The sequence below is a fragment of the Lissotriton vulgaris genome, chromosome 6 (assembly GCF_964263255.1).
Source record: "Lissotriton vulgaris chromosome 6, aLisVul1.2, whole genome shotgun sequence".
NCBI classification, from domain to species: domain Eukaryota; kingdom Metazoa; phylum Chordata; class Amphibia; order Caudata; family Salamandridae; genus Lissotriton; species Lissotriton vulgaris.
Window position 1 is genome coordinate 164,693,360 of NC_141694.1, and position 21,188 is coordinate 164,714,547.

A 21,188-nucleotide genomic window follows, 5' to 3' on the forward strand; every position below is an offset into this window, starting at 1 on the left:
GATGACACTCAACTGATCCTTTCTCTCACCAATGACCCCAGCACCGCCAAAACTAACCTACACGAAGGAATGAAAGAAGTTGCTGAATGGATGAAACACAGCCGTCTGAAACTGAACTCAGATAAAACAGAAGTCGTCATCCTAGGTACATCCCCCTCTGCATGGGACGACTCTTGGTGGCCGGAAGCCCTTGGAAAAGCACCCATCCCGACAGGCCACGCACGGAACCTAGGCGTTATCCTGGACTCTTCACTCTCAATGAACAGACAAGTCAGCGCCGTATCCTCATCCTACTTCAACATTCTCCGCATGCTCAAAAAAACATTTCGCTGGATCCCCACCGAAACCAGAAAAACAGTCACCCATGCTCTGGTCACGAGCCGACTGGACTACGGAAACACCCTCTACGCAGGTACTACCGCTAAACTCCAGAAGAAACTCCAACGAATCCAAAACGCCTCAGCCAGGATCATATTAGACATCCCACGCAACGAACACATCTCTGGCCACCTGAAAGACCTCCACTGGCTACCCGTCAATAAGAGGATCACTTTCCGACTGCTAACCCACGCACACAAATCTCTCTACGACATCGGACCAGAATGCCTCAACTCACGACTGTCCTTCTACACCCCCTCCCGCCAACTACGCTCTTCCAGCCAGGCCCTCGCCACTATACCTCGCATCATCAAGACCACCATGGGAGGCAGATCCTTCTCATACCTGGCTGCTAAAACATGGAACTCACTCCCCACTTACCTTCGCCTTACCCAGAACCACCTAGCATTCAGAAAGCAACTTAAAACGTGGATATTTGACAAGTAATCCTCCTCCCCTCCCTAAGCGCCTTGAGACCCTCTGGGTATGTAGTGCGCTATATAAATTCTCTGACTTGACTTGACTTGTAAGGGAGGCAAACAAAAGTTTGAGTGTGTCAACAAGGGAGGAAGAAAATCGAATGTCACAGTATTTAATTTTAGTAGGGCAACATGTGAAATCAGTAGAGTTAAACATGTATTGATAACAGACGGAATTTAAAGGTAAAACTTCTGTTTTAGATAAGTTAAGTTTGTAGCATGAAATGGAGGAATATAAGCGAACTTCGTCCAAAAAAGGAGGGAGAGAGGTGACAGGGTTAGCCATATAAACCAAGATGTCATAAGCATATGCAGATACATTTGTTTCAATGGAGGTGAGTTTAAACCAGGGAAAGAGGACAACCTTGTCGTGTACCCCTAGATAAGGAAAAAAATCTAGAAAACTGGTTATTAACAAAAATACTGCCTCGGGGAGAAGAGTATAGGAGCTTAACTAGGGAAATAAAAGCGGGCCCAAAACCAAACCAATGTAAGGTACGAAACATAAATTGCCAATTGATACGATCAAAGGCTTTCTCAGCATCCAAAGATAGGTTTGCTAGTGGGGCTTTGAAATGTTTACTGTGAGAGATAATATTAGAAAACATACAAGCATTATCTGCTGCTAGTCTGCCTTTCACAAAACCAACTTAGTCAGTTGTAATCAAAAGCAGAATAAGAGAATCCAGAAGGGAAGCTAGAATTTTAGCAAAAATGTTAAAATCATAATTAATCAGGGATATAGGACGATAATTTTTACACTGGGAGTGATCTTTGTCAGGTTTGGGAATTATAATATTTAGAGCATCCATGAAAGATCCAGAAGCCTTAGCGTCAGCAATAAAGGAATTAAAAAGTTGCAGTTATTTCGGTACAAAAATGGCATGAAAGGCAGAGTAAAACTCAACAGGCATTCCGTGAGGTCCTGGTGCCTTTGATTTTTTGAGAGAATTGATAGCCCGAAGAACTTCTTGAAGAGTAATATCTTTCTCTAACTGGTCAAATTCATCAGGAAGTGATGGCGGTGAGGGGAGACCATCAAAAAAATACTTTAAGTTTTGTGCAGAAGTGTGTGTATCATCGGTATAAAGAGCTTGATAATACTTATGGAAAACTTCTGCAATGTCTTCATCGGATGTAACCAGTTTATTGATCGATTCATCAAGAATAGGGCCTACAGTTTTACGTTCAGATTTTATTTTTAAATAATTTGCCAACATTTTACCAGCCTTGTTTTGGCCCACATGGAATTTAGATTTGACTTTGAGCAAGGTATTACATGCTTCAACTGTAGCAATTGTATTTAATTTAGTTTTTGCTGTTATTAGGTTCTGAAGGGCATCAGTAGACTTGGAGGAGAAATACAAGTGTTCAAGCCGTTTGATATTCTTAAGTTGGTCTTCATATTCAGTTCTATTAAGTTTCTTCTTTTTAGAGACATCGGATATAATGAGGGCTCGTAGGCCCGCTTTAAAAGCATCCCAATTATTAGGGATAGAGGTGTCCAACAGGTTGTTAATAATGAAAAACTCATTAATAAACACAGTAACTTCTTTTACAAAAACATTATCAGACAGTAAAAATGTATTGAATTTCCAGCGACTGAATTTTGAAGAGGTAAGGGTAAGGTCAAGGACTGCATGAACAGGTGCATGGTCAGAAATAAAAATAGAACCAATTTCGGATTTTTGAATGGAGGGGAGTAAAGATTTACTGATCAAAATGTAGTCAATCCTGGAGCGGGTATGGTGAACATTTGGAAAAAAAGTGCATTCAAGGGAATCAGGGTTGCATATTTTCCATACATCATAGAAGGGACGAGAGGCAATGGCAGATTGGAAGCATTTATGGGATTTGTCAGGATGAAATTTACTCGAGGAGAGTCTATCGGAAAAAGGATCTAGCCACTGGTTAAAATCACAAGCAATTACAATATTTGGACAATCGATTGAGGAGATAAGAATTTTAACACCATTCTAAAATTTCGGGTCAGGGCCAACAGGACCATAAATGTTAAATAAAACCAATGTCTTATTCTGGATCAAAACCTTAGCCATTGCCCAACGACCCTCATCATCAGTTTGAGAAGAGATCATTTGAACAGACAACCCTTTATGAAACAAGATAGCAACACCCCCTCTTTTGTTAATAGCAGGAGAGAATACAACTTGACCCACCCATTGTCTTTTTAGTTAAGCTGATTCAACATCAGTACAATGAGTCTCCTGGAGAAAAACAACTTGCGTATTGAGTTTAGATAAATGAGACAATACCTTTTGACGCTTGACAGGATGTCCAAGACCTCGAACGTTCCACATAACAAAATTACACATGATGGAACGTAAGGAAGAGGGGATACACTTGGAGTTGACACACTGCAGGAGAACAGCTACAAGAAAGAACACAGCAAACAAGTACAATACATATGAATAAAATACCCAACACATTCACATTGATAGCATTAAATGCGCCCAAATTCATAGTGGACCACAACACGAAATACAGGAACCAAAAAGAAAAGAGAGAGCGTACAAAGAAAGGATAGTAGAAGAGTACACGAACCTTGAAAGGAATACAGAAAAGGAAGAAGCAAGTTAGGGAGAAAAGAGAAAGGAGCTAGATAAGAAGGAAGAAATGAGTAGACAGATCAAGGCAAAAATGCCTGGTTTGAAAATAAAGAAAAGACCAAGACATCAGGAGCGAGGAGACGCCAAAGAGGACACGGACCCCAGCGAGCAACAGAAGAGCAGAGAGGGAAAAGAAAGCGTTAGAATAAAAGGATGAAAAGACAGAACCTCAAGAAAATAATGACACAGAGAGAGAAAACTTAGCGGAGCCATAGTGAACATATCAGCAAAACTAATACAGTCAAGAAGAAGAAAAATATCAGATATTAGTGTCCATGCTGGGTGAGGAAACACTTTGTAGATATGCGTGGAGCCTCTGAGGATCATCAAACGAACGGGTACAGCCATTATGTGTGATCTTGCAAAAACATGGATGGAGGATACCATATTGGATGTTCAACTGTCTCATTTGAGGACGAAGATTCAAAAACTCCTTGAGCCGAGCATTTGTTGCATTCGAAAGGTCTTGAGAAATAAAAATGTTATAACCAGACCATATGAGATGTCGTTTGAGTCTAGCAGCCTTCAGAACATTCATTAATTCAGTAAATTCAAGGAACAGAATGATAATACCACGAGGTTTAGACGCATTGGAATTAAGACGACCTAAAAGTTGAGCCTCTGAATGTTAAGAGGGTGAGACGCAGGTTGAAGATCTAAAAGTTCATATAGAAATTTTCGTAGGAAGGATACCATGTCAGACCCCTCCAAAGTCTCCGGAACACCATAAAAACATAGGTTATTCCTACGATTGCGATTTTCAAGATCCTCAGTATGAAGTTTTAGCTTTTGAATCTCTTTTTCCAGTAGAGGTATTTTAGAAGAGACATCCTGAATATCACTGACACGTTGTTCTAAACTCAAAACCTTGCCTTCCATAATGACCCATCTTTCTTCAATTTGCTTGAGTTTTTCATTAGTGGCAGACATGATAGGTTGGAGACCCCGTACCTCCTCTAAAATGGAATCCAGAACTGGATTTGGAGAGGTATGAATAGGGGAAGGCGGACCATTTTTAAGACGCTTAGGCTTTGTTCCGGTGAGAGAAGACTTTATATTGCTTGCGTCATGAGCCATTGTGACAACGTGAGAGCACACCAAAATTGAGGAAAGAACGTGAGTGCTGAATAGAGGGAAACCACTCACAAAAAATACTGAGGCAAAGAAATCAGGTAAGGCTTAAAAAGGTCAAAAATATATCAACAAAGTAACTACAGAGAGGCTCTTATAAAATTGACAATGTAAACCACAAAATAATAGCTCCGAAATAGGATGAAGGCATCAGACACTACCACATCTGGCAATGTAGGTACAATTAAGATGACCAGTCTCTGCAGCAAATTAGGATAGGAAAATCCTCATATAATGAAAGCAGTCACATAACGGCAAACAGTCATTCAAATAGCAGTGTATTTGCGCCAATGAGGAGAAAGCAGAGCATGGTAGCAGAAGCACTCGGTGAGAGGCAATTCTCTGTGTCAAGAACTAAAATGGCAGCCGTTTCCTCACAGGAATACAAAAATCGAGGCAGCTGAGAGTAAACATGCCAGTACAAAAACGGCTGCAAAATCGCGTATTATGCATACCTTTAAAGTTGGTGAAGAGAGGGTGGCAACGCGATGCAGATGCTGGCATATTGGCAATGAGAGGTGCTTCAGTGTGTGAGGAAGGACGCGGGCTCAGTGGCTCAAAATGGCGGCTGCCCGCGTCCCAAAGTAGTAGGAAATCACGAAGGTCGGGAAAGCTGTAAAAATGGCAGGAAACCCGCAAATTCTGCTTCCAATAGTCGCGGACCATGTTCCGCCAACACGGAATCTGGAATGCAGGCTCCTAGGGTTGAGAAGAGGGGTCCATAAATTGCTAGAAGATCTGTAGCTCTACGGAGCTCACGGGAGAGCCGTCATCCCTCCTCGGCGCATAAGCCACGCCCCTCTGTTTGGATTAATTTCTGACCGACCCATTTGGATCGAGTCGGGCGGAAATTTATTCAAACTGGATTTCCCAATGGCTTCCGATGGGCTTTAAGTCTGCCATTCGAAAGCCTCCTGTAATTCAAAGGGCGGCTCTTTCCCCAGAAGGATTACAATGTCGGATTCTGACAGTCTTTCTGTGCCAGTCTTTCTGACACAGAAAGGCTTTTGGAAGTTGACTTTGGGGGCCGCCAGCAGGGCCCCCATGGTTGCAAGGCATCCAGGTGGCAGCCGAGAGGGCACGTAAGGTGCCCCCCATTGATCCCTGCACTCCATGGCAGGCGCCTGCACCTCTTCTCTTTACAATGAGAGCATGCATTCTGATCAGAATGCATGCTCCCATTGTAAAGAATAGGACTGTGACTGAACAGTATTCAGTCGCATCCTAATTGCTGGGTTGGAACCGCTGCCAGGAGGTCGGTCGGTCCCAGTACCCAATCGATGTTGGACGGACTCAGGTCCATCCAACATTCAAATCGGCCCCTTAGATATTTATGACACCTTCTGCTCTTTACTAACGAGGAATCAATTTTGGGCCAGGATTGACTCAAAGATCCCTTACTATGGTTTTTGTCATTGCCAAATGTGGATGAGCTCCTTCTGGGCAAACCCTTAATGAATAACTTTTCCATGCCTTAGAAGACCCAGAACCCTGCCTATGAGAGATGTTGCCTAGCTACAGCAGATCCATGGCTCCAGACAAATCTGGTAATAATACTCCACACTCACCAGCAGAGCTCCACAAGTATCCTCACTCAGCCCCACACTGTTCAATGCCTACTGGCGCTGAAAACTATCTACATGGTACTCTCTACCCCTGAGCCCGGACTGAGACTAAGTTGAAAACATCCAAGTCTTCAGACCTCTCCTAAATGAAAGGAATTCCATAGCAGACCTTAGATGAAATGGAAGGTCATTCCAGGCATTGGAGGCTCTAAGGACAAATCTCTTTCCACCCCAGTTAGCATTTATCGCCCTAGGAACGGCCACCCGCTTTGCTTCCATTGAGCGCAGCGATCTCCCGGGGACATACCATTGAATGCTCTTTTTTAGGTCTTCAGGACCAGTCCCCAACAGGGACTTGAAGACCGTACAGACAGCCTTGAATTGGGTAATCTTCAAATTGCTCCCAACCAACACTCGTAGATCCCACACTGAAGCAAACTGGACTACATCAATGCACTCTGTCATGCCACTCACCTGGAGAGCTAGTATATTGAGACAATGCCGGTCCTCCACTCACTCCTAGCAAGGCGTCTGATCAAGGAACAAGAACTTTGAAGCAGACATTGCCCCATAAAGGAAAAAATAACAAAGAAAACACTTGCCTCCTCCGGGTTCTGTGGCTGGTTTCTCTGGTCAGGTTGTGTGTTCTGCTACACTGTTTTGTTTCTCAGCACCAAACATCTTCTGCTTGAGAGTGGGCAAATACCTGCATAAGTAAAATCTTCATTGACAATTTCCAAGTGACATTCAATAATAAACAGCATATTCAACTGAATGCCAACTTACACATCAATAAATAATTACAGCATGGAACACAGTGCGGAAAGCAATCCAAGGCACTAAACATTCTCTGAAATGCACAATAACACCTTGGGGCCCATTAGGATGTCGGGCGGATCGCCACCGCCATGCGGGCGGTGGCGATCCGCCAGACATCCTCTGCCGCCCGCCACCCATTTCCCCCAGCCATATCAGTATGGCGGGGGGACCGCGGCGGACGGAAAGACCAGGGGCGTTTTTCTGCCCCGGTCGCCTTGCGGCAGGGGCGGAAAAAGTTTAATATGGTGGCGGTGTCTATTAGACACCGCCAGCCATATTATGATGGGCTTTGGGGAATGCCTTTCCGAAGCGGCAATGCTGCCACGGAAAGGCATGCGAAGACTCCCTGGGGGGGGCCCATTGTGGCCCCCCTGGGACTCCGGGGGGGCTGGGGGCTGCACGCCCCCCGCATTTCAAAGTGCAACATGTCTGGCACCGCGCGGTGCCTGTCATGTTGTGCTTTGAAATGCACAACATGTATTTTTACCATTGCGCCGACGGCTCTTTCAGCACCACCCGCCGCAATGGTAAAAATACAGGATGCGCGCGCCACTGTGGCGGGTGCATCCTAATGTCCAAGGCCGGACCGCCTTTGACGATGGCGGGCTGTCCCGTTTTGCACGGGGATGGCGGGTGGACAAAGTCTGCCCGCCATCCTAATGGACCCCCTTGTGTGCATGGGTGTTTACTAATCATAATATTGTCTTGCACTGAAGTCAAAAAGCTACAGTTCAATTTGCCATTCATGTTATGAGACCTCAATTCCATCTTGGCGCTGTGACAGAGTTCTGAGGTTCGAAGGTGAGAAGGCTCACTAAGTTTATAATGGAGTCATGCACGTTTTTGCACCAATAGGGATGTGGTTTCAAAGGTTTAGAACGGCAGGGCACTAACCTTGGAGTCCTATCTATCTTTGTTTGTCTGATGTTACTTGTGGGCAATCAAATGGGAGCAGGAATGTGTATGCTCCAAAGCCTTTCATCCGATGTTTCACTGGCCAGGAAACGGGAAATCATTTTGCTGAGGCTCGCCGCACTGAAAACGAGGAGACAGGTTTGCAGGCTTGGCCAGGAAAGTCTGCAGGACGGTGAGGAGCGGAGGCATTACTTTGCACTCGTCTAAAGCTAATCACTGGTGAGGACTTCGGGTACAATATTATACTGCTGAAGACGGGCAGCTTTGGTATGTCAAGGCACGCAGCAAAAGTAGCTGAGGAAACCACGGCTTGGCCCTGAGGACGCACATATCTAAGCAAATGACCAAATAAATCAAAGTACCGGTTTTCAACAGTATTCAGACAAAATATCAAAACCAAAATATCGTCCTACGAAAATATTGGGCCTAAAATATCATGACATAGAAATATCATCTGCAAGACTATCGCTATCAAGAATATCGATTTTAATTTAAGTAATATTAATTTAGCAAATATTGAAATCATTAATATAATTTACAAAAATATAGTTGTTTATGATTTAGTTTTTTATTATTGTTATGTATTTTTGTAGATATGTTAACCCTTTGCGCATGTCAGACGGCCAGGAGCCATCCAACGTCACGGTGGGGGTGTGCGGACGGCTCCCAGTCCACCTAGCACCCAACCACGGGGGAAGCGCTGGTGCTCCCTCGTAGGCTGCCCTTAAAGCTGTCCCTGCCGGGGAAGGCAGGGGAAGCCCTTCTGCTGCCCCCGCACTCCACTTCCACGTTATCTAATGATGTCTGCGCGCGAGGCACGCTGATGTAATTAGAGGATAACGGACGCACTAGAAGCCATTTGCTTCCTGTGCGTCTGGAGGATAGGAGGTGAGTTTCTCCTCAGGGAGGGTGGGGGTTTAAAAAAGAAGCTTCGGAAGGAAGGATGTCTCTTTAAGCATTCCTGCTACATGATAGGGCATGGGTCGCGATCGCGCAGCAGAAATGGCCAGGTTTTATTTTGTTTAATGCCTTTTTGTGTCTGAAGCTGCCCCTAGGGCAAGTGTCTCTGCCCTTGAGGGAGCAATTTGTTTGAATGGGCCTGCCCTCCTGGGGGGGGGGGGCAGATCATTTTATAAACATTGTTTTTAAGGTAGCTGTGTGCCCACTAGGCCACCAGGGATTTATTTTTTAAAATATGTTTTTGGAGAACGGCCCCTTAGGCAAGGGCCACTCCCCTTTGGGGAGAACTTATTTGGGCCATTCTGCACCCCTTGGAGGAAAGATTGGGCCAAGAAAAATATAAATGTTATTGTGTGCCCGCTAGGCCACCAGGGATTTTTTTTAAATAATATGTTTGTGGGGAGCGGCCCCTTAGGCAAGGGCGCTCCCCTTTGTGGATTATTTATTTTGGTTGTTTCTGCCTTGAGGGCAGATCGGCCTTGTGATTCTAGGCCCATCTGCAGAAGCCATTTGACACCAGGGATTGTTTTAGTGTTGTTGGGTAGCGGCCCCTTGGACAAGGGTCGCTCCCCTTGGGGGAGAAATATGTTTTTTGGGAGCGACCCATTAAGTATTTATTTGAGCCGTTTCTGCCCCCCTGGAAGGGCACATCGGACCAAATAAACAATTAATTTTATTGTATGCCCACTAGGCCACCAGGTTTTGTTTTAGTGCTGTTGGCTCCTTGGGCAAGGGTCCCTCCCCTTTATGGGGTGATTATTGTGGCTGTTTCTGCCCCCCTTGGGGGCAGATCGACCATATGTTTTCAGGCCCATCTGTCCTCAAGTGGAGCAGAAGCCACTAGAAACCAGAGTTTTTAAAATTTTGTTAATGGGGAGTGATCCCCTGGGCGAGGGTTGCTCCCTCTTTATGAGGGTGAATTTTTGGGCTGTTTCTGCTCCCTGTGGGGGCAGATCGGCCATATACTTTTAGGCCCACCTACCATTTTTGCTTGGCTGGTGGATATTGTGTGGACTAGTGCATTATTTACATATGTGATTGTAATGTTTTATTTCTCCTTTTTATTCTAGTGCAAAGCTTTTGATTTTTGTTTGCAGTTTCGGCAGTGGTTGATCTGCAGTTTTGCGTAGTTGCATTTTTTTGGTAAGAAAAACATTTTTGTTGTGCTTACTCCAAATGAGCATTATTGCCATGCATGAATGATTTTTTTGTAAGTGGTGCATATTTAGTTAGTGTTTTGAGCATGACATTCTTGGCGATGTGTTTTGCATTGTCCTGTGTGTAATTTTCTTTTCTAGTGGGATTTTGTTGGTCCCTACTGTCTCTGTGCAGAGTAGATGGTGGTGAGTCTAGCTGCTTCTGGTAAGTGGGTGGGATAGTTTTGAAGTATATAGTTATTTGTGATAAAGCCACATTTTGTTTAATACTTATTTAACAAAGTGTTTGTTGTTGTTGACTTGTTTGACAAGTTACATTTATTAGTACGGATTATGGCTAGCCATAGAAATAATGCTCAGTAGGTGGTTGGTATTATTTTTTAATCTTCCTCTGAGCAGGATTATGAGACTGACAGTGCATACGAGGGACAGAAGGGAGTGCAAGATTCTGGCAGTGAGCTTTCTGTCCATGAGGAAACATTTGATGATACTCTCAGTGTGGATAAAGTGCCTGTGTTAGAGGAGGACACTGATGTGTCAAGGGTGAAGCAGGAGACATCGGGATTGCAGCCTTAGGCTGTAAGGCTTCCCACTGGAAGTGCTGGACTTGGGGTTGATCCAAACATGGTGCAGCCGGTGTTGTCTGCCTGTAGTGGTGATGCAGGGTGTAGAGTGGATTGTGAATTTTTTTGCCAATACAGTTTTTATCAGTTGTGTATGGATGATGTATTTTTAGCTGCGATTGTTGATCTGACTAATTTGTATGCTGTACAGTTTTTAAGGGTCTACAGTGCCAGACTTGGGGCCCCCTCCAGAGCTACCCGGTGGATGCCCACAAATTTGGATGAGATGAAGAAGTTTTTGGGTTTGACTTTTTTGATGGGCTTGATAAGGAAGCCGTCCCTGGCTTCATATTGGTCTACCAGTCCCTTGATGGCAACGGACATATTTCCTGCAATTATGAGTCGTGATCGGTATTTACTTTTGCTTCGGATGCTGTATTTTGTTGAGTATGCTTTGGCGTCGCCACGAGATCACCCTGACTTTCGCCGTCTTTTTAAGATTTGGCCTGTTCTTGATCACTTTGTAGATCGATTCTCAGAGTTCTATACTCTAGGGAAAGAAATAGCTGTTGATGAGTCTTTGGTCCTGTTCGAGGGCTGTTTGGTTTTTAGGCAGTACTTTCCTAGCAAGAGGGCACGTTATGGAATTCAGATGTATATGTTATCTCAGAGTAAGACAGGATATGTCTATAATTTCCGGGTGTACACTGGTAGGAATTCCACTATTGACCCCCCTGGTTGTCCGTCTACTTTTCGAATTTCGGAGAAAATTGTGTGGGAACTTGCTCCTGGATTGTTTAACAGAGGTCACCTTTTTTACCTTGATAATTTCCACACTGCTGTGCAATTGTTCAACGTGGACAGTTTTGCTTGTGATACAATCCGCTCTTGCCGTAAAGGTTACCCAAAAGAGCTTGTTTGCAAAAAGCTTCAGAAGGGACAGTGCAGTGTCTTGCGTAGTGGGGAACTGCTAGCTGTGAAATTTGTGGACAGGAGGGCTGTGTACATGCTGACTACCATCCATGATGAAAATACTTCACCTCTGACTATTTGGGGTCAGGTTGCTGAATTGCGCAAACCTGTGTGCATTGTAGACTACAATTAGCACATCGGCGGTGTCAATAGAGTAGATCAGAGGTTGGAACCTTACACTGCTGTTGGTAAGGCTTACATTTGGTATAAGAAGTTGGCCATTCTTATCTTCAATTTGGCAACTTTTAATGCTTTTGTTGTGTTCAAGGAGTGTTCTCCTGCATCAAAGATGACTGTTGTTCAGTTTCAGGAGTCTGTGATAGGCAGCCTTGTTGTAGTGGAACAGGTAAGTGTTCCAAGAGTTATAGTGGTGGAGGATGTGGCTAGATTGAAAGATCTAAATAATGAGTTTTTACCAAGCAAAGACTACGTGTCGCACAGCTACACAGGCCCTGACTCAGGCCTAATGAATATTCTACTGTTTTACTTTCTTCACTTCATGAAATATTAGGAAACGTACTCAAAATGAAATTTCTTCATATATTGTCTTTTATGTAAAGTGTGATGTATTCTCACTCTTTGAATTACAAATTCATTTGTTTAACAAAATGTGCCATCTAATGAACATCTTATAAACATTTCAAATCTTTTTCAAATAACAGCATATCAACATATCAACAACTGCAAACAATAAATCTTCCTTTTCCCAATGCATTTCGGGTTCAAAATTGAACCCTTCGTCAGGGGTTAACAAATCACAAATTGAAACATAGTTCAAATGCAGAAGATTCCGTAGTAATTCACGTCCAGGTCTACAACACAAAATAATATGCTTAGTATTGTCAGTACATCATGTCGTTTTAAATAAATGCTGAGAGCTTTGATGTGAAAAGTGAGAAAGACCCAAAGAAAATGTAAAGAAAGCTTAGTGATAGGTACTGAACTTCCTCTAAATGCAAAGTAAAGATTTAACCTGAAGGATAGTGCATAAATTAATTACCTGATCATGTGTGTCACCCGTGATTATTAAACCGAGAGGCATGCAAATCACGTCAAAGATAATCAGCTTCTCGTGCCAGAAAAAATATGGTGATTAAAACTGACTACCCATCTACAAGATGCTTAATGTCATACCTTCAGTTGTATCAATGGTAGACAAATAATCGTCGTCACCTGCCAAATAATATAATGTATCAAATTATTTGCATTCTAGTCCGAGTCCCGTTACCCAGTGATTTTTCACCATAAAGAACAGCATCTTACCCGCAGTCACAGTGGTTTCACCGTAGTGGACGAACACTGAATCAGTACTTCATGTAAATTACCAACTGTATCTGAAATCTAAACCGACCGTAACTCATGAATACTAGAACCCAAATGGGATGCCAGAAAGTTAAAATACATTCAATTAAGAAGCGAAACTCACCCTCAGTTTGTTCGTTACGGCGTTCTATCCCGCCGGTCTGATTGAAAGATCGCCACTTTCCTGATTTAATTCTTACCACGCTCCAAAAAATAATCCCTGTAAGAGATGTAGAGTCTGCTTGCAGAGATGTATGCGGAAGGAGAGTTGTATGCACTGTGCTGATTGTCCTTCTAATCAGGGATGTGGGTGCACACATGTTTCAGTTTGTATCACACTTAAAAGAGTTTTTGGGAGCAACCGTGAGTCTAATAGTGTACTGCCTGGTCTCTATGGTTTTGTATAGTTGTTGTTCAGTTTCACGGTTGGCATTAGAATGATGTCTTTAGTTACTGCTGTTGCTTTTGTAGTTATAGTTTTGTACGTCGTTCCAATTGGTTTGTGTTTTCTTTCTTGTTAAAAGAAAATGTGATGACGGTGTGCGTGGACTGGCGTTTGGCTGGCGGTGTGCGTGGACTGGTGCTTGGCTGGCAGTGTGTGTGGGCTGGCGCTTGGTTGGTGGTATGCGTGGGCTGGCGGTATGGGTGGGCTGTTGCTTAGCTGGTGATGTGCCTGGGCTGGCATTTGGCTGACAGTGTGTGTGGGCTGGTGCTTGGCTGGTGGTATGTGTGGGCTGGAAGTGCGGGTGGGCTGGGGCTTGGCTGGTGGTGTGTGTGGGCTGATGCTTGGCTGGCAGTGTGAATTGGCTGGTGCTTGGCTGGCGGTATGAGTGGGCTGTAATTTGGTTAGCAGTGTGTGAGTAGTGACTTGCTGCTGGCCATTACACACTCTGCTGGTCAAATGCCTCTGCAGACACTAAGTCAACCACCAGCCGATATGCTTGTGGTGTCAGTCATATGGTTGTATGAAAGCGATGGGCCCTTGAATGGTGCTGCCTGTTGATGTGAATGTTGTAATGTGCAGGGCCCGCGGCTGGCAGTGTGAATGGTCTTGTGTGTCACGTACTTAAGGTGTGTGAATGGCCTGTAAAGAGGTTAGTGCCTTGCCATGGCTTTACAGCTCACAAGCAGTGAGTTATTGGTTCAGGTTTTTAATCTTTTAAATTTTAACTGTGCATTTCCTTTTTGTGAAATCTCTTGTTAATAGAATTATACGCTCTTAACCTTCACTCACCCTCATGCCAAATCCAACCAGTATGTGTGAGTACATAAGGAATTTTTCATTTTCAAGTAATATTTGTCTTTTGTATCTCTCTCTGCCGGGGTATCTACATTGTCCGTGAATGTGAGTGTTGTATTGTGCTGGGGCCGCAGCTGGTGGTGTGAAAGTGTGTCCTAAGTATGAAAGGTGTGTGAATGACCTGTAAAGAGCTTGGTGCCTTTTTCGTGGCTTTATAGCTCACAAGCGATGAGTCATTGGTTAAGGTTTTTAACCTTTTAATTATTAACAGTGCATTTCCTTTTTGTGAAATCTCTTGGTAAGAAAATATACATTTAGAACCTTTCACTCGCCCTTGTGCCAAATCCAACTAGTATGTGTGTGTACTTCAGGAACAGATGGATATGCAATTATATTTGTCTCATCTGTCTCTCTGTGCTAAGGCGTAGTCTGTCTCTAGGGCAAATTTACCAACTTTAGATGTTTCTGTAGAGCAAAAAAAATGGGGAGTGCTGGGTGGTGTTCCTCTCATGGATCCCAACAAATGTTTTACTCACAATGCCATGCAAACCTCAAAATGTGACTATAGTGACACATTTTCCTTGCATTACTGTGTCATAATATTCTGGTGTTAGAAAACCCCCAATTTTCCTACCATCCAGCATCCCCCCCAGGTCTCCCAATCAAAATGGTACCTTACTCGTGTGGGTGGGTCAAGTACCCACACTAGGCAAGGGCCCAAAATGTATGGAAGCGATATCAAAATTACCTATCACAAAACAACCTGGTTTTGCAAGGGGGATCACTTGGCTTTTGGCCCCGGGTTCAGCTGTCATCTTGGGAAACCTACCAAACCAACACATTTATGAAAACTAGACACCAGGGGGAGTCCAGCAAGGTATGGCTTGCGTGGACCCCACAATGTTTTTCTACCCAGAATCCCCTGCAAACCTCAAATTTAGAGGAAAAAATCACTTTTTTCTCAAGTTTCTGAGTGGAAAAGTTCTGGAATCTGCATGGATCCACAAATTTCCTATCACCAGCATTCCCCAAGATTTCCCAATAAAAATGGTACCTCACTCATGTGGGCGGGTCAATTACCTGCGACAGGCAAGGGCCCAAAATGTATTGAGGCGACAGCAAAATGACCTATTACAAAACAACCTGGTTTTGCAATGGGGGTCACCTGTGTTTTTGGTCCCGAGCTCTGCAGCCATCTTGGGAAAGTCTGGGACCAAAAACCCAGGTGACCCCCTTGCCCAACCATGTTGTTTTGTCACTTGTGATGCAAGTGAGGTACCATTTTTATCAAGAGACCTGGGGGTATGCTGGATGGTAGGAAATGTGTGGATTTATGCAGATTTCAGAACTTTCCATCACAGAAATGTGAGGAAAATGAAGGTTTTTTGGCAAAGTTTAAAGGTTTGTAAGGAATTATGGATAACCGAGAGTGGTGAAAGCCACAAAATTCACCCCATCCTGGATTCCCATGGGTGTCTAGTTTTCAAATATATATATATTTGCTAGGATTCCCTTGTTTCCGGCAGAGCTAGGGTTCAAAATCTACAGCAAGACACTTTGCAAAAAAAAAGGGTCAGTTTTCACTGTGAAAATGTGGTTTGTCCATGTTGTCTTTCGGACCGTTTCCTGTCGCGGGCACTAGGCCTACCCACACAAGTGAGGTACTATTTTCCTTGAAAGACTTTGGGGAATGCGGGGTGTGTGGAATTTTGTGGATCCATGCAGATTCCAGAACTTTCCTCCACAGAAATGTAAGGAAAATGTATTTTATTTTTAAAAAGTTTGAGGTTCGCAAGGGATTCCGAGTAACAGAACCTGCTGAGATCTGGACAAGTCACCCCATCCTAGATTTCCCTGGGTGTCTAGTTTTCAAAAATGTATAGGTTTCTAGGTTTCCCTATGTGCCGGCAGAGCTAGGGTTCAAATTCTACAGCTAGGCACTTTGCAAAAAAAGGGTCTGTTTTCAAGGTGAAAATGTGGTGTGTCAACATTGTGTTTTGGGCCCTTTCCTCTCACGGGCACTAGGTCTACCCACGTAAGTGAGGTACCATATTTCTCCGAAGACTTTGGGTAATGTGGGGTGGGTGGAATTTTGTGGATCCTCTCAGATTCCAGAACTTTCCACCACAGAAATGGGAGGAAAATGTGTTTTTCCTTTGTTGCCTCTCTTCAGAAAAGCATTAAAAACGTGGTGCTTCATTAAGGCTTACCAATAAGCTTGCTATGTGGATATTTCTGGATTAGGCACCTTGACGCCCTCTGGGCAAAGTAGCGCAATATAAGTCGGTTTTCATTCATTCATTCATTTTTCTATTTACAAAGTTCAAGGTTTGCAAGGGAATCTGGGTAACAGAACCCGGTGAGAGCCAGACATGTCACCCCATTCTGTATTCCCCTGGGTGTCTAGTTTTAAAAAATGTATAAGTTTGCTAGGTTTGCCTAGGTGCCAGGGTTCAAAATCTACAGCTAGGCACTTTGCAAAAAAGGGGCCGTTTTCCACAGTGAAAATGTGGTGTGTCCACGTTGCGTTTTGGGCCGTTTCCTGTTGCAGGCACTCGGCCTACCCACACAAGTGAGGTACCATTTTTTCTCGGGAGACTTAGGGTAACACTGAATTGTAGAGCAACTGGCATTACCTATTGACTTTCGATACATTTCTGCCTTCCAAATGAAAGACAATGTGTAAAAAAGTAGTCACTTTGAAAAATTTCCTATAATTCTCATGCTAGTATGGGCATTCACAATTACAGAAATGTGCAAATAGCTACTGTTTCTAAACTCTATATTTTGTTCCCATTTCAGAAATACATAGGCGTCTGTCATCCCGATTTTTCACATATATTTTCCCAAAAGAATTGCTATATACCCAGTCCATAATAAAAAACCATTGCAAGACGCTCGTCAGTTATTGGCTCTGGGTTCGTCGCGTTCTTGGTCAATCTACAAATCCTATATATCCCCAAACCAGAAACGTCCAGAGGATGTAACAGTATATTGATTTCAAACATCTGTCATAATTAGAAGAAGTTACAGGGGAAAACTTTGGCACAAAAGGCAGGTTTGTTTAACTCCATAAAGAAACCTTGATGGATCTACACAAATGACACCTTGCTTATTTCAGAATGTTGTCTACTTTTTAGAAATGTATAGCCTTCCAGGATCCATTATAGCTTTCATACCCATTTCTACCATTAACTGGAAGAAGGCTGAAAGCACAAAAATTTGCAAAAATAGGCTATGTCCCAGTAAAATGCCAAAACTGTGTAAAAAATGTTGGTTTTCTGACAAAAGTCTATCAGTCCCTAAACGCTGGGGAAATGGTGATTTCATCCCCACAAACCCTTTGTTGATACCATTTGTAGGGAAAAAACCAGACGCTTTCATTTGCAGCACTTTTTTCCAGTTTACCCAAAATTGAGCTGTATTTTGGCTAATTTCTGGGTCCCTCCAGGGAAATCCACAAACCCTGGGTACCTTTAGAATCCCCTTGATGTTGGAAGAAAAGGACACAAATTTGTGGTGGATACCTTGCTTTTACAACCATTTACAGGGGTATAAGTGCGAACTACCCCAAATAGCCAAAAAAGTGCTTAGCTCGGGGGGGGGGGGGGGGGAGAGCCTAGCAGCGAACGGGTTAATTATAAATGTTTTGTATAATTATTTTTTATCTTTTTAATATAGTTGTACAATTTTTAGTAGTTATTAAATTTAGTTGAATAAATGTTTGTGATTTTTAGTACCATAGCGGGTTGTGGGGTTTAGAGGGGTACAGGGTGGTTAATAATGATCATTTATTATGAATCAATTGTTTATTAATATTAATTATTTAATTGATAATTAATTATGGTAATTATGTAATGTATTTTTTTACATTACATTTTAGGTGTGGGTTGTGAGTTTTGTAGGGGTATAGGGTAGATAGTAAATTAAATATGATGAATGAATGATTAATTAATAATTCATATTAATTATGTAATTGATAATTAATTATACTAAATGTGTAATTCTCTTTTTTACATTAATTTGTAGGTGCAAATTGTAGGTTGTGTAGGGGTATAGAGTGGGAAGTAAATGTATTATACTTAATTGCTAAATAATTTTGAATTATTATTAATTACTTAATTTATAAATATCTATATTGAGTAAGTAATTTGTTTTTAATGTTACATTTCAGGTCTGGGGTGTTGGATTTGTAGGGGTATAGAGTAGTGAGTAAATTAATTGTAATTAATCAATATTTATTTTTAAATTAATATTAATTCAGTCATTGATAATTAATTATGCTAATTATGTAATTCTTTTTTTAAATGTCAAGTTTTAGGTGGAGGATGTAGGTTTTGTAGGGGTTACTACAAGTGGGGATGCGCCAGGCAACGAAGTCCAATAGACTTAATGTAGTTTCAAATACATCCTTCATTTCAAATTACTTTTTCAAATAGTAAGCTTGACGCCGACTGCTGAAACCTTTTGTTCCACGGCATTCATGCCCATTACAGAGAGATTTCTTACAAGGATTTTGGACTGCTTCAACAATTTGCTGTCCATAACAAAACTAACGCCCTGAGGAAGCCCCAGGCCGGATGGCCCTGTAAGGGGGCGAAACATGTGTTGGCTGTCACTTCTAGCTAGTCGCCTAAATAGAAGTCCTGGCAACTGTTTAAAAAAACACTGCATATGAAAAGCTGAGTCTGGGAATTTCTTCTGTGATTGGACTACTGTATTCTTAATTTGTCCTGATAACCTTGGATATTTCTATTTCGCCAGTGGGATGGGGGTCACCCACTGTCAAGGACAAATACCTCATGCGCATTGTACTTAATAATACGGCCAGTAAGGGATTGGGACCATTTTACTCCCCCTTCTCACCTTGAACCATTTGAAGATCTGTGTGTACAAAATGTATGGCACATGAAGGTAGTAGAGTAATTAACACATAGGGCATCATTATATTGTCGGGCAGACGCACCTGCCCATAAGTCGGCTGTTCTGACTGCACAATTTGGATGCAACATCCCTATGGGCGGTCGGAAACATCCATTTAACAATGGCAGCATGTTTGGCGGGTGCCTTGCCACATGGTGCAGGGACATTTAGGGGAGCACCATAGGTGACCCCCAGACCTCAAAGCAGAGGCAGCGGAGGGACGGAGGCCCTGCTAGGGGCCCCCTAAGTGACTTTCTGATAGCCTTTCCATGACGTTAGGCCAGACATGGAAAGGCTGTAGGAAAGTGCCATCATAATCCGACGGCAAGCTGTCGGTTGGTTTCCTGCCGACATTAAAATTGGGCCCATAATCTTTTGAAATCTGAAAAGAAATTCAACAATATTTAGACACCAGCTATCAAACATTTCTCACAGCTGTCTTGCACACACCTTATTCTACTGATGATTCGGAGCATGTTTATGATGGATGACAAAGCAAACGGTGTACAATATAATTTTCTGTAAAGGGGAGTACAAGTAACCATGGAAGGTTCTTGTTGATAAGAGGTCCCAGAGGAGGGGAGGGAATTGGAGAATTGTTTTGGGGTTTGTGTTTCAAAAGGTTTACTATCCTTGGGTTGGTCATATGTCAATATTCAGAAGCACATACCACAATGAGATAATATAAAAGAGAGTTGTTTTAAAAGGAGATAGATGAAACTAAATGCTATGAATCAAATTCCAACTCTATAACTCATATACAGGAAAGCATGATCTTAACATTCTAACATACTTATTTCTACTAAAGGTCAAATAACTTTTACAACATGTATGATCCGCTACATGAAAATGAATAAAATAGGTTATCTAGAAAATATAAATATATGCAAACACTGTTTTATAAAATGTACATTTATACCAAAATAACCTACTATAAATGTATTTACAATATTTTGTAATATTAACCTTGTGTTAAAATGTAAATAACAATATACATGTACATTTGTATGAAAAACTCAACCCAAAATGTATGTGCCTATAATTCGCTCTCTCTCTCTATATATATATATATATATATATATATATATATATATATATATATATATATATATATATATATATATATATATATATATATATAATGTGTTATTCCTTAACAATTTTAAAGTGTAAATCTATAAAGATATATATATATATATATATATATATATATATATCTTTATAGATTTACACTTTTAAATTGTTAAGAAATAACACATTATTTTAATGACAACTTTTTAAAAATAAAATGTATATTTTAATTGTGAAACATTAACAATTGCAAATTAAGCTTGTATTTTTAATTAAAAAAATATAAATACTTTTAACTCATAACTAACCAACCTAAGCAGATGAACAAAACATTTTTGTAAGTTACATTTCGTAGCTTACCCCAAACTATCCACATTAGGGTAATTGTGGGGGCTGGGAGAGTTATATTTGCTATCTACACCACAAACCTGACCACATTGAGGAAAGTGTAGAACTTTGGAGGGGGGTAAGGGCAAAAGTTAATATTTTCACTCCACACTTCATCGCATTAGGGCAGGTGTTGGAGTTTGAGTGGTTAGATATACTATTCCCTCTCCAACCTCACCCACACTGGGTAAAGAGTTAGACTGTGGAAAAGTTTGTTTTACTATTCCAAATCCAAACAAAGCCATATTGGTGAAAGCGTTGGACTTTAGGGGGTGTGAGGGTTATATTTACTATTCCCACTCCAAACTTAACCACACTGGGGACAATTTTGAACTTCAGGGATTTGACTATAATATTTTCACTCAAAACTAAACCACATTGGGGACAATCATGGATTTGAGGGGAAAATTCAAATGTACTCTTTTCGCTCAAAATGTTCCCAGTTTATTACAATTATGAATATCTGAAGAGCTTATATTGACAAATCACATATCATAAAACCGACAAAATTAATAAATATTAACTAACAAATTAACATACATAATAAAAAGTTAAGTCAATAAATTATACAATCAGTAATATAAGAAACAGCATAAACTATATTTCATGCAACAATATTTAAAACCTCCATCTCAACAACAATATGAAAACATTATTTAAAAAATTAGCGAATCTTACCTGCATTAAAATATCCCATTT